General features: G+C 41.0%; 1 protein-coding gene across 1 annotated transcript in view; it reads left to right on the top strand.

Annotated features, from left to right (window-relative positions):
- Positions 1 to 13,204, top strand: part of LOC139450766 (uncharacterized) — a 102,423-nt gene that overhangs the window by 52,022 nt on the left and 37,197 nt on the right. The window contains exons 4-5 of the mRNA XM_071232595.1: positions 1,504 to 1,556; positions 8,328 to 8,377. The gene's annotated coding sequence lies outside the window, so the exon portion shown is untranslated. The remainder of the gene's footprint in view (positions 1 to 1,503; positions 1,557 to 8,327; positions 8,378 to 13,204) is intronic.

Raw genomic sequence — 13,204 nt, 5'->3', positions numbered from 1 at the left:
ACCAACCCACGTTTCCTGTGGAACAAAACAATCCCTCATTCAAGCCAACCCACCCACTTATTAACAGGGAGGAGAATCATCCATGAATCCGTGAATTTTAGTGACCTAAAATTTGTTAAAATCTGATGGCTTCTCCCCATAAACACTCCAAATTATGTACCAACGCTCCATCGGAAAGATGTTTCAGCTGATAAGGAAAATGTCCGTTCTCATCCCTGCATTAAAAAGCAGTCAGTCATTGTGTTTATATTGCTGTACATCTTTCTGTAAATCTTGCTGTGTCAACATGACCGTTTCCTGTGCCCCGGGCTTGCGCCATGATAATGCCTGTGTGTTGGGGTTGACACTACATGCTCCCAACACTATGGCCAGGTTAGAGAAATGTGGACACAATATTATGATAACAATAGACAATAAATGGGGAGAAGTGGTAGATATCTGTCAAATAGTTCCTTCTCGTCATGTTTCTTCAGGAGATTGTTGCAATGACACGCCTGACATATATTTTCTTCAATAACATCACTGATATGTTTAACCTTTGTATGGATGGCCCTTTGTCACCTGTGTCTGGCCTATTCTCAGTGCTGTTTAATTGTTATGTTTTTTGTCTGATCACTGTAATAGTTTACCTACCAACAGGTGGTAAAATGTTGTCCCGATAGCGTGACTTGACATAAGAATGAACTCGGGAAGACACGCCACTGAGACAGTTCAATGTTTAGTAGTATCCCCTCCCTAACTGATAGTTTCAAGTGAATGTACTCACGACACCCAACTCGGGCTCGAATGAATCTGCTCTCTACCTGATCGTCTGAAGTGAGTGTTCTCGGTACCCGAATCTACTTGTCAAGACGGGTGAAGTCGGGATCAAGTTTTGTTTACGGAACTGGATCTTTAGAGACATTTTAACTGATTGTTGATTATATCAGATAGGGATATTATAGCCGGATGATATTACAGTTGTATGTACTTGTGATAAGGAACATGGCTTGGGATTAAGGGACAGGTGATTGCTTAATTGATGGATGTGGAGTTGACATATCCGAGCAGAGGCTGATATGCTTGGAACATAACTCTCTGACTTGCTGAACTGTGTGTGAATCACTCATGAATTTTTTTAAAACATGAATCTGGAGACTTATTCATAAACGTGGCATGTATATTTTTGTTTCTTGTGGGACAATCTTTGTATGGTGTGTGGAATATTGGCTGACCTGACTTGAAAGTTGGTGTGATCTAATTTCAGGCCTGCCCCATGGATTCATGAATGGAAATATGTTTGTCATTGGGTGTTTTGAGTGTTATGGATAGCCAGCCCAGTGGTTGAAGCCTTGACTCCTTGTCAAAACAGGTTCTATTCTCCACAAGCTATATGAAACCCTTTTGTAATGTTCGCTCCCACAATATGGGCGTAAAATTGATGTGCAAAACTGTAATAGAGAATACTCCATTGAGGTTTGGTTTCTATTTTGTCATGTTGTAATTGTTTTGTTGATTTTTCAGGAAAACGGTACCATATTCCAGTCTGCGTTCAATACCAGCTGCCTTGAAAAATAGTAAGTAATTGGATATATGTTGGTCTTCAGCAACCCATGCTTGCCTTAAAAGGCGACTATGCTTGTTGTAAGAGGCGACTATGTTTGTTGTAAAAGGCGACTATGCTTGTTGTAAAAGGTGACTAACGGGATCGGTTGGTCAGGCTCGCTGACTTGGTTGATACATGTCATTGTATCCCAATTGCATGGATTGATGCTCATGATGTCAATCACTCAATTGTCTGGTCCAGACTCAAATATTTACAGACCGCCGTCATGTAGCTGGAATATTGCTGAGTGCAGCATTTAACAACAAACACAAAAGATATATGTTGCATGATAATGTTAACAGCAGCACCTCGAATGGAAAAGTTTTCTCTTCACTTGTTGGTTTTCTGAATGTTTGTTATTAAGAATTCATACTTGTTCAAGTTTGACAGCCAATGAACATTTAAGTAGGCAATTTAAATTTGTCATCACACACCCATTTTTACATTTATAAAATGTGCTTGTGATGTGAAAGCTTTTCATAATGTCAGTGATGGGCGACAACTCCCTTTTTTGTCTGTTTACTGTTCACACGAGACAAAAGCGGTTAACACTCCGAGAGCCATATCACCCAGCTATTGTATACGACAGTTATACCATGGTAGTTATGTGATAAATCACTGTGTGTATGGAGTGGGCAGAAAGGGCCTGTTTAGTGGTGGTGTACACTGGCAGAATGAGGGGTGGTGCTAATGCTCGGATGACCCCTGATAAAAAGGGTCAGGTTTCTATTTTAGTGTGTTTTATTGGGTACATGTTGTTGGGTGCAAAGGATTAGTTATCTATTTTGCATTGATGATAGCAGTGTGAACTTGTTATTCTGCCTGTTGTTCGGCATTAAGGGGATTAAACAAGGCAGGTCAGCTCGAATGGGGTATTCATGTTAAACTGTGGCAGGGTAACTCGTTGGGCTAGTACTATAAAACCGGCATGAGTCTGGAAAAGTTCAAGCAGCCTCATCTATGTGCATGCACATTGCTATAAGAGCGCAATAATCTTGGATGCGATGTTAAAGCTCACCTCACCTCACCTCACCTCACCTCACCTCACCTCACCTCACCTCACCTCACCTCACCTCACCGTTTTACTGGTTGAAGATCATATCAATAAAGATCTGGACAGGTTGGCTTTTTACAGTTGATCTGTCCGAGGACAAATAAACATTCAAATTCTTTTATTCTGGCACATTGTTAAAGATGTGCACCAATTCTAATTAACTAATTAATAAAAAAAAACTGCTCTAGTCATCACTCCACCATGGCTTCTTCTTTCACATATTTCATAATCACTGACCTCAATTATAGAAAAAGAATTCCAATCTGGATTGTGAACACAGCTTGTAGCAGTTTAGGAGACCAGGAATAGGTTCACAGTTTGTACCATGTGGGGATTGGAACATAGGTCTTCAGCATGGTGTACAATGATTTGACCACTGGGTGTCACAGACCACTGCAGGGTTAAAAGGGTTGGAAGCTGGAAGTCGAACATCTGAATGGTCTGATCTATGCTCACAGTGATCAACCATGGTATGATTGCCATCTTTCCCTCATTCTGAAGATCTTACGTGAGTATTCCCATGTGGTTCTGCTGGGAAGTGTTGGGTCTCCTGTGTGGATTCTGGGCTGGATAGTCCCCAGTACCCCATGCTTGTCTCCTGTATGGATTGGGGGCAGGATAGGTCCCCAGTACCCCATGCTTGTCTCCTGTATGGATTCAGGGCAGGATTAGTCCCCAGTACCCCATGCTTGTCTCCTGTATGGATTCAGGGCAGGATTAGTCCCCAGTACCCCATGCTTGTCTCCTGTATGGATTCAGGGCAGGATAGGTCCCCAGTTCCCCATGCTTGTCTCCTGTATGGATTCGGGGCAGGATTAGTCCCCAGTACCCCATGCTTGTCTCCTGTATGGATTCGGGGCAGGATAGGTCCCCAGTACCCCATGCTTGTCTCCTGTATGGATTGGGGGCAGGATAGGTCCCCAGTACCCCATGCTTGTCTCCTGTATGGATTGGGGGCAGGATTAGTCCCCAGTACCCCATGCTTGTCTCCTGTATGGATTGGGGGCTGGATAGGTCCCCAGTACCCCATGCTTGTCTCCTGTATGGATTGGGGACAGGATTAGTCCCCAGTACCCCATGCTTGTCTCCTGTATGGATTGGGGACAGGATAGGTCCCCAGTACCCCATGCTTGTCTCCTGTATGGATTCATGGCAGGATTAGTCCCCAGTACCCAATGCTTGTCTCCTGTATGGATTCATGGCAGGATTAGTCCCCAGTTCCCCATGCTTGTCTCCTGTATGGATTCGGGGCAGGATTAGTCCCCAGTACCCCATGCTTGTCTCCTGTATGGATTCGGGGCAGGATAGGTCCCCAGTACCCCATGCTTGTCTCCTGTATGGATTGGGGGCAGGATAGGTCCCCAGTACCCCATGCTTGTCTCCTGTATGGATTGGGGGAAGGATAGGTCCCCAGTACCCCATGCTTGTCTCCTGTATGGATTGGGGGCTGGATAGGTCCCCAGTACCCCATGCTTGTCTCCTGTATGGATTGGGGACAGGATTAGTCCCCAGTACCCCATGCTTGTCTCCTGTATGGATTGGGGACAGGATAGGTCCCCAGTACCCCATGCTTGTCTCCTGTATGGATTCATGGCAGGATTAGTCCCCAGTACCCAATGCTTGTCTCCTGTATGGATTCATGGCAGGATTAGTCCCCAGTACCCCATGCTTGTCTCCTGTATGGATTGGGGGCTGGATAGGTCCCCAGTACCCCATGCTTGTCTCCTGTATGGATTCGGAGCAGGATAGGTCCCTAGTACGTCATGCTTTTCCGGCCTTGATGTTGCAATGTGTGACCTGGCTGATTGTGAAATGCCGTACATTGACAACATGGATTGTTGATGCTCACCCAGGGAACGATTCAATTCTGTTTTACCACCTGCACCAAGTGCAATTTAAGTTAATCAGGATGCACTACCAACATAATAGCTGCACAAGTTTATCATGAATTTAAAGCCCTGTATTTTGAATATTAAATAAATTCAAAGAGAAAATAAACTGTAAATCTGTATATGGCTTTTCACATTCTGTATCCAGTAAACAACCTTAAAAAGAAGTTTCAATGTGTCTGTTTCATGTCATTGTAACCTCATGAGTGATAGTTCAAGTGGTAATTGTGAAGAATAAGTTCTGCAAGTTCACTGCATTCAGAACACCTGTGTATTTCACTATTTTCATGAACTTTATTTCCTGCATTCAAAGAGATATGCAGCCAGTTCTAAAAGAATTCAGTTTTCCACTCTTATCAAATATCACTGCTGACGACCACTTGTAGTGGGAAATGTTACCTGCACTGGGTGCAGCCTGGCAATAAATGTTACCTGCACTAGCAATGTTTTACCTGCACTGGTGCAGCTTGGATATAGCGAAATCAATCCCTGTTATCCACCATTGATTGCAGGACCCATGACGATTACGCGGTAGAATAGGTCTTCAGCAACCCATGCTTACCATAAAAGGTGACTATGCTTGTCGTAAAAGGCGACTAACGGGATCGGGTGGTCAGGCTCGCTGACTTGGTTGATGCATGTCATCGATCCCAATTGCCCGGATCGATGCTCATGATGTCAATGACTGGATTGACCGCTGTCATATAGCTGGAATATTGCTGAGTGAGGCGTTAAACAACAAACCACCCAACCAACCAACCATTGATTGCACTGACCTAGACATTCAAAGACATGTAAGAGCCAAAATTATACTTACTCACACCATGAACATTGTCAGGATAGAAATCCCCGTTCTCTACCAAATATGTCCACAATATGTCCTCAAACTAGCTCACAATTAACATCGCATTTCAGTATTACTGATTACAGGGTTCATCTTTGGATAAACTTGTATCAGCTATGCAATGACCTGAATATCTATTTATGAACTTCAAAGGTGTAGACTCATGAATGAGGCATGGCCAGTCATTCTGTAAGATTAATACATCAAAGCTTATGCCAGCTAGTGCAGTAATAAGCCCCATGCTGAAAGCACCATTGTCCATGAAAGTTAGATCTATGTATTAATTCTGAAGATGGTTATTTGTGTAACCAATAATTATTGTTGCTGGGTGTGGCGCTGCTACTTTAATGGAGTGTAACAGACCAGAGATGTATTCAGCTTTTCAACTGATTTCATGCACTTTATCAAGTTGTTAATTTTTAAGCCCTGTGTTTGTAACATCAGGTTGACTGTCTGGTAGAGTTAGGAGCACAAGCTATTGAATGTGGCTTGTTTTGAGAGCACTAGCTATTCAGGGTGGCTTGTGTTGAGAACATTATCTATTCAGGGTGGTTTGTTGAGAACACTAGCTATTCAGGGAGTGCACTAGCTATTCAGGGTGGCTTGTGTTGAGAGCACTAGCTATTCAGGGTGGCTTGTGTTGAGAACACTAGCTATTCAGGGTGGTTTGTTGAGAACACTAGCTATTCAGGGTGGCTTGTGTTGAGAACACTAGCTATTCAGGGTGGTTTGTGTTGAGAACACTAGCTATTCAGGGCTGTTAGTGTTGAGAACACTAGCTATTCAGGGTGGCTTGTGTAGAGAACACTAGCTATTCAGGGTGGTTTGTGTTGAGAGCACTAGCTATTTAGGGTGGCTTGTGTTGAGAACACTAGCTATTCCGGGTGGCTTGTTTTGAGAACACTAGCTATTCAGGGTGGTTTGTGTTGAGAACATTAGCTATTCTAGTTCTGTCAGCACCATTACCGTGCTCGTGGCTGCAGCATGGTCAGTATCATATTCATCACAGAGGCACGGGTGGCCCAGTCGTCTAATGGCCCTGCAAGTAGCTGTGCAGAGTTGCATCCCTTGGGCATGCCAGAAACCTATGATTGTGGGTTCAAATTCTAGTTCGCCCTGATTATGTTTCCAGGTTTGTCAGCAGTATACCCGTGCTTGTGGGTTTCACCAAAGTGATTAACGTCAGAGACCTGCATCACTGCCACATCAAGTTGTCCCGTCATGATATTTCTGAAAACTCTTCAAAGTGGCATTAAGTGCAACTCGCAAATGTGTAAAACATTTTTCAGTTATCAACTTCTTTGAAACATTACTGACTCCCCTGTATGTATGAGTGAGTGGGCTGTTGAGCACGTGCTTCCAAGCAGCTTTGGATTGGAAGTGTAAACAATGTAAAATGTGCTTAAGAAAGGGGGCACGGTGGCTGGTGAAGACTGAATGGCTATACAATCTAGCTATGAATACTTCTTCTTATCTTCAATACATTTTTTTAATCATGTAAAGAAATCTCTTTAGGTGAAGGAGTGTCACTCCCTATTACAAGCAGCACTCGTAAGTCTCGGATGAGAATCATCCGTCATGTTGACATAAACCTACACTATTGTCAACGTTTTCAACAGTACTTGAAAACTTTTCAATATGTTTATTTTCTCTTTTAAAGTTTCATATGAAATAAGGCCTCTAAATGTTGAAGTTGAGGATTGGTGTTGTGTACTGTATAGATAAGTGGTTTTTTTTTAATAATCCAGTAAAAATGTTGTGCCCACTTGGTCTCTCTTTTCTTTTCTTTTTTGAAAGCCGTTTTTGTTGCTGTTTGTATACACAGTTGCCGTGAACAGCTTCAATATTGCTGATGTGGTATTAAGCAATGATCACACATTCTTGCACGCCCCATTCCTGCCACAGTTAATATGATGGTATGAGTGTTAGTATAGCCTAGTGACCACATTTCAAGTGTCGACAAGTAAGGTGGCTTTGGGATGAGTGTTCCACAGGTTTTCATTGCGTCGTGTTCTGAGTTGTTATGAAACATCAAGTTCCTAAAAAGAATAAGTGGTGGTTATTTTGTTGGATTTATTTTTGGTAGATGGCTTTATAGGTACTGCTTAATTGCAAACTGGCACTCACTCACTCACTCACTCACTTACTCACACTCTCTCTCTCTCTCTCACTCACTCACTCACTCACACTCTCTCTCTCTCTCTCTCTCTCTCTCTCTCTCTCTCTCTCTCTCTCTCTCTCTCTCTCAGTGAATGAATGTAACCTGGGTTAATTTTGTCATCATATCCTGACAGACGAGACTCCCTCCGTGGTCTCGTGATGGAGCTTCTGCTGGAAGAGTGGAGGGTCGGGGGTTGATTCCTGGCCGTGTCATACCAAAAGATGTTATAAGATGGTATTTCTTGTTACCCTGCCTGGTGCTCTGCGCACAGGGGCTAAAACAAGGACTGGTCGGCTCAGAGTACTATAAAAATGGCATTAGCCCGGACTAGTACAAAAGCTCATGTACCACACAGCTCCACTCCACTCAGTGTCGCTATATAAGTGCAATAATCTTAGACACAATGTTAAACCCCCATTTCACTTCACCTCACTTTCCAGTGCCTTAAAATAACTCATTTTCTCTTATTAAATATCTTGACCCGTGAAGATCCGGGTTAGAAAAGGTGTTCAGCAACCCTTGCTTGTTGTAAGAGGCGACTAATGGGATCAGGTTGTCAGGCTCGCTGACTTGGTTGATGCATGTCATGTCACAATTACATAGATCGACACACATGTAAATCACTGGATTGTCTGGTTCAGACTTGATTATTTTCAGACGGCCGTCATATAGCTGTAATATTGCTGAGTGTGGCATTAAGCAACAAACAAACAAGGAACATAACACTCGCACTTTTCCATGCTGTTGGTGTCCCAGTGCACTCACTCACTCACTCACTTGTTTTGACATTGCAGGCTGCCTGCTTCCTCTGGAGGGAAAGAGTAAGAGAAAGAAAGGGAGTCAGGTATGTTTGTTAATATGGAAAGACTGTATTGACCCGCTAAGATCCCGATTAGAATTCAGAGCTCCAGATAAGCTGCGTATCTGGGTAAAATATGCATCAGAAATGCAGAAATATGCAGTAAGATAAAATCAAAGCGTATCAAATAAGCAACAAACATAACAAATATGCTACAAAAATAAAACTTGTGTGTATCATCAAAATATTGAGAAGTAACCCTGCGTATTTGATTAGCAAATCAGCAAATTATTTTGAAATTAAAAAAGGGGATTCCGTCAACCTTGCCAAACTCCACGATAACAGTCATGATCATTTGCCATCACACTTTCTTGTGGAAGTATCATGGTATTTTTGAGTCCTATAAAGCTCTCGAATCCACACGACACCAGTTTGCAGGGACTAGATGAATAGTGTTGTTAAATATTTAACTTAAGTACCCACATGTGTAAAAACTAGTGGGTAACAGAAATTTGAATACCCAGATAGAATTACTGATACACAATGATTTTAAAATGCATGGGTAAAATACCCACAACACCAAAAGCTTATCTGGAGCTCTGGAATTGGTCATCATCAACCCATGCTGGTCTTTAGAGGCAGCTGACAAGAATGGGTTGTCAGGCTCACTGTCTTGTTGTTTCATGTCATCGATCCTAGTTATGTAGATTATGGATCATGATGTCAGTCACTGGATTGTCTGGTCCTGACTTTACAGACCGCTGTCACGAAGCTGGAATAGTGCAGAGTACGGCATTAAACAAGAAAAATCTTATTTCCTCAATTTATGTATGCTGGTCTTAAAAGGCAACTTAAAGAATCTGATTTGGTGACTTGGTGGATCGTTGTAGACAAGTGCAGCTTTTAAACAACAACATAAATATTTACTCAGTGTGAATTCATCTTAGAAAGGTCTTGTAAATTCCTTCCATGTTTTATGAGCTGACTGAATGACGGAAAATGTGGTTTGAGTTTTATCAAGAAATATTTCCGTAGTGATAAGTTAAATATTAACTCGCACAATATTACATGGTTTTGTGGTCAAGATGGCCAAATATATATATAACCAAAAACTTTAAATATAATTTTAAATTTTGACCCTTTACCTTGTGAAACACATGCTTTTTACCTCTGTAGACTTTCACTTACCTCCTTCCCTGAGTTATGTCTCCCCCAGAATGGAGGGAGACATATTGTTTTTGGCACGGTTCCTGTCGGCATCGGCGTCGGCGTTCCCACCATTTCCGGACCATAACTCAGAAACCGTTTAATATTTTTTCGCGAAACTTTGTATACACATTAACCCAGCACTGAAGTGGTGCCTTTTGCTATTTAGAGATTTTTGACATTTTTATTTTTTCTCGTTTCTCGTTTCCATGGAGATATCTTGAACATAGACTCTGAATTGGGGTAAGCTTGGTTTCCGGACCATAACTCGGAAACCGTTTAATATTTTTTCGCGAAACTTTGTATACACATAAACCCAGCACTGAAGTGGTGCCCATTAGTTGTTTGAAATTTCTAGGAGTTCTATTTTTGTCTCTGTTATTTAGTAATGGAGGGTGGGAATGAAGAGATGGGGTTTAACGTGAAGTAAACTAATGAATGGGGGTTAGGGGAGTGGGGGGAGACATGTTTTTACGAGTAAAAACACTTTCTAGTTTCTTTATTGAATTGATTTGAGTTTATTGGTTGAAACTCAGAAATCCTGGAAATACATTATATTTTATAGTATACTCATTTTTCGAGCAGCTATATTTGGATGATCTTGTGTTTATTTAGGTGATACACATTGTGCAGTTTGTATAGACTATATTGTCAGTGGTAGAGTTTTCATTCAAGATATTTTGACCAACTTTGAGTTTAAACAAATGGCTTCAGTTATTCAGTTTTTTGTGTTTTTCACATTTTCAGGTAGCTATGATTCTATTGAAGTTTTATGGAAAATTAAATGTTTTTGTGTTAGGTTTTTGAGAAGCATGTGTTTATATATGATGCATATGTGCATTTTAATGCTTTTCAAATGACTAGTGTCTACAGCGATGGTCTGTTTGTTTTTGGCAAGGTGCAGTGTTTGTGAGGGTGCTGGCAGCTATATGCAAAAGTTATCTCCCTTAGGTTGTTGTCCTGCCTCACTGGGATAGTTAACTCTTTCAACACTGCAGGCCGGTAGACCAGCCAAGAAGCCTGGAGTCCCCAGACACCGTAGGCTGGTAGACCGGCCAAGCCGTAGTCACGTCAAAATAGTATATAATCTTGTGAACCTACCTGTAATACCATTCATTTATTAAATTTATCACATTTCTGAAATGCATATTCCATTTCAACTTATCATTTTTTATCGATAGATAATAGTTATTAAAAATATAATTCTCAGACACACACTTTGAAAACGGATCCACATCGAACATGTCAAAGAGAAAAATTAAGACGTTTTAAATAAATATTTGAATATAGTATACAAAGTAATAAATAAAATCAGCAAAAATATATCTAAAAGTTGTCAAACTTACAGCTTAGTTATTATTTCCATCTTTTCGTGAGATCGAGTGTAATGTTAGTCAAATGATATCTCGGCCTTTATCGCCTCAAATTCTCGGCTCTGTCATGATGTTAAATGCCAAAATCTTTGTCACAGCTCGTAACCTAGCACAATACATCCCCGAAGCTCCATATTTTTAATATGGGTAGCGATTTCCTGCTTAAAACTTTCAAATTAACATGATTTAACAAATATCTTTTGTCAAAATCTGAAACTCATCATACACAAGGATGGTACCATAGCTGTAATTTGATTGACTGCCTGAGGTCACATGCTCAAATTTGACCAATCACGAACCTTGTAGCAGATTTCGGCAAGAAAGCGTTATTAGAAACCAAATTTAATCCAATGAAATCCCTTGTTATATACAAAAAAAACCAGGCGATGTTACGAGCATGTAGATGAAGGAATAAGGTTTCAAGCGATGTCATATGCCATTCTTCGACAAACGTGCTATTCATATGAAGCCTCGAAAACGGGTGAATTTCTGCATGTTACTGAGCGGACAGCCACTGTTATCGGGAAATGGGTGATGACAGAAACTATTTATAATTCTTTTTTAAAATGATTTTCCAATTACGTAAACAATGAAAATAAAACAGAAATCGGTAAGTGGGTTTCAATAACACCGCGGGAAATAGTGAATTATTTTTTAATTTATCGATAAAAAATGATAAATTGAAATGGACAGACATTGTGAAATGTGATAGATTTAATAAATGAATGATATTACAGGTAGGTCCATAAAAATATATACTATTTTGACGTGACTACCGCTTGGCCGGTTAACAGGCTTACTGTGTCTTGGGACTTGATGCTTCTTGGCCGGAAAAACAGCCTACGGTGTTGAAAGAGTTAATCTGGACCTTAATTATGAATGTGTTAGCTTAGATTTTTATTTACAACAAACTTAATTAAGTTGTAAATGCATTATTTAAATAATGTGATAAACATAACTTACCTATAGGATCAGACCTTTCAAATGGTGTATAACATGTAGTAGCAAAGATGTTTTACAAGCAGATATTTTCTTTGATAAATGTTGGCTTCATCTATCACACAAGAGTCTCTGGGAACTCGGTGTCACAGCAGTAAATGCTTCTGGTTGACTGGTGTGGAAAGAGTTAATGAATCTGTGTTGTGTTCCAGGCTTACTCTGAGCAGAATGTGGGTGTCACAGCAGTAAATACTTCTGGTTGACTTGTGTGGAAAGAGTTAACTCACTCTTCTGCTGGGGTTTAAAAAATCACAGGAAATTAACAAATAGATCTGTTCAACTGCTGTCATGTTTCAGCCTGGATTGTAGCACTTCTTTTAGAGGCATTTAGAAGTTGGAGTACGAAGTAAGGATAAGATATGTGGATGAACAATTGTAACAAACAAGGTGTTTATCCATAAACTTTGATTGTATTAGTTCTACCCTTCATTCAAGGATAACAATTATGTTTACAGGTGCATCATGGATGAATACATTTTCTGCAAAACACATTACCGTATTCAACGTAATAAGGGCCCAGGATGCTATCAAAATTAGAAATAGGGAGCTCTTTGTAGTGGTGGTTAGAGACAACTTAACCAGTTGGTGATTTGGACATTTACGTTGAAGCAATGCTCCATGGGTTGTTGCTCTTATCCAATACATTTACTCCATGGTGTAGTGGATAGAGTCTGTGATTGCATCCGCTGTCAGGTCATACCAAAAGATGGTAAAACATTCTATTTGTTGTTGCCCTGCCTGGCGTTAGCATTAAGGACTGGTTTGCTTGGAGTCGATGTAATGTGTATGATTAAGGGATTCCATGTTAAACTGCTAGGCCGGCCCTGTTCCACAAAGCGATCGTAGAGCAATGATAGTCGTAAGTCTGTGTAATAATATGGGAGTCACAATCACCTTAGTGCTACGATAGCTTTATGGAACAGACCCCTGCATGGTTTCTCAATGGGCTAGCACTGAAACATCCGCACAAGTCCAGACAAGTACAAACAGCCACACGCATGTGCGTGCATGTTCTGTGTATCTTGACAGTGACACTAAGCCCATTTCACATGCCACCACCTAGTTGCAGGTTCAATCCTAGATTTGTTGATAATGACCCGTGGTCTTCTGGCACTATGCCCATCCTCGTGAATCAGGGTGTATGTTTATGACCTGCAGCACTTGTCCTTCCTTCAACAATATTTCCACCACTGAATATGCGGGTTAGAATTGGTCTTCAGCGATCCGTGCTTGCTGAAAAAAGGAGACGACTAAGGGGATCGGGTAGTCAGGCTGGCTGACTTGGTTGATGATG

Source organism: Haliotis cracherodii, unplaced genomic scaffold (genome assembly GCF_022045235.1).
Source record: "Haliotis cracherodii isolate W230 unplaced genomic scaffold, xgHalCrac1.p SCAF_8, whole genome shotgun sequence".
Classification (NCBI taxonomy): domain Eukaryota; kingdom Metazoa; phylum Mollusca; class Gastropoda; order Lepetellida; family Haliotidae; genus Haliotis; species Haliotis cracherodii.
This window is presented reverse-complemented; position numbering and strand designations above follow the sequence as displayed.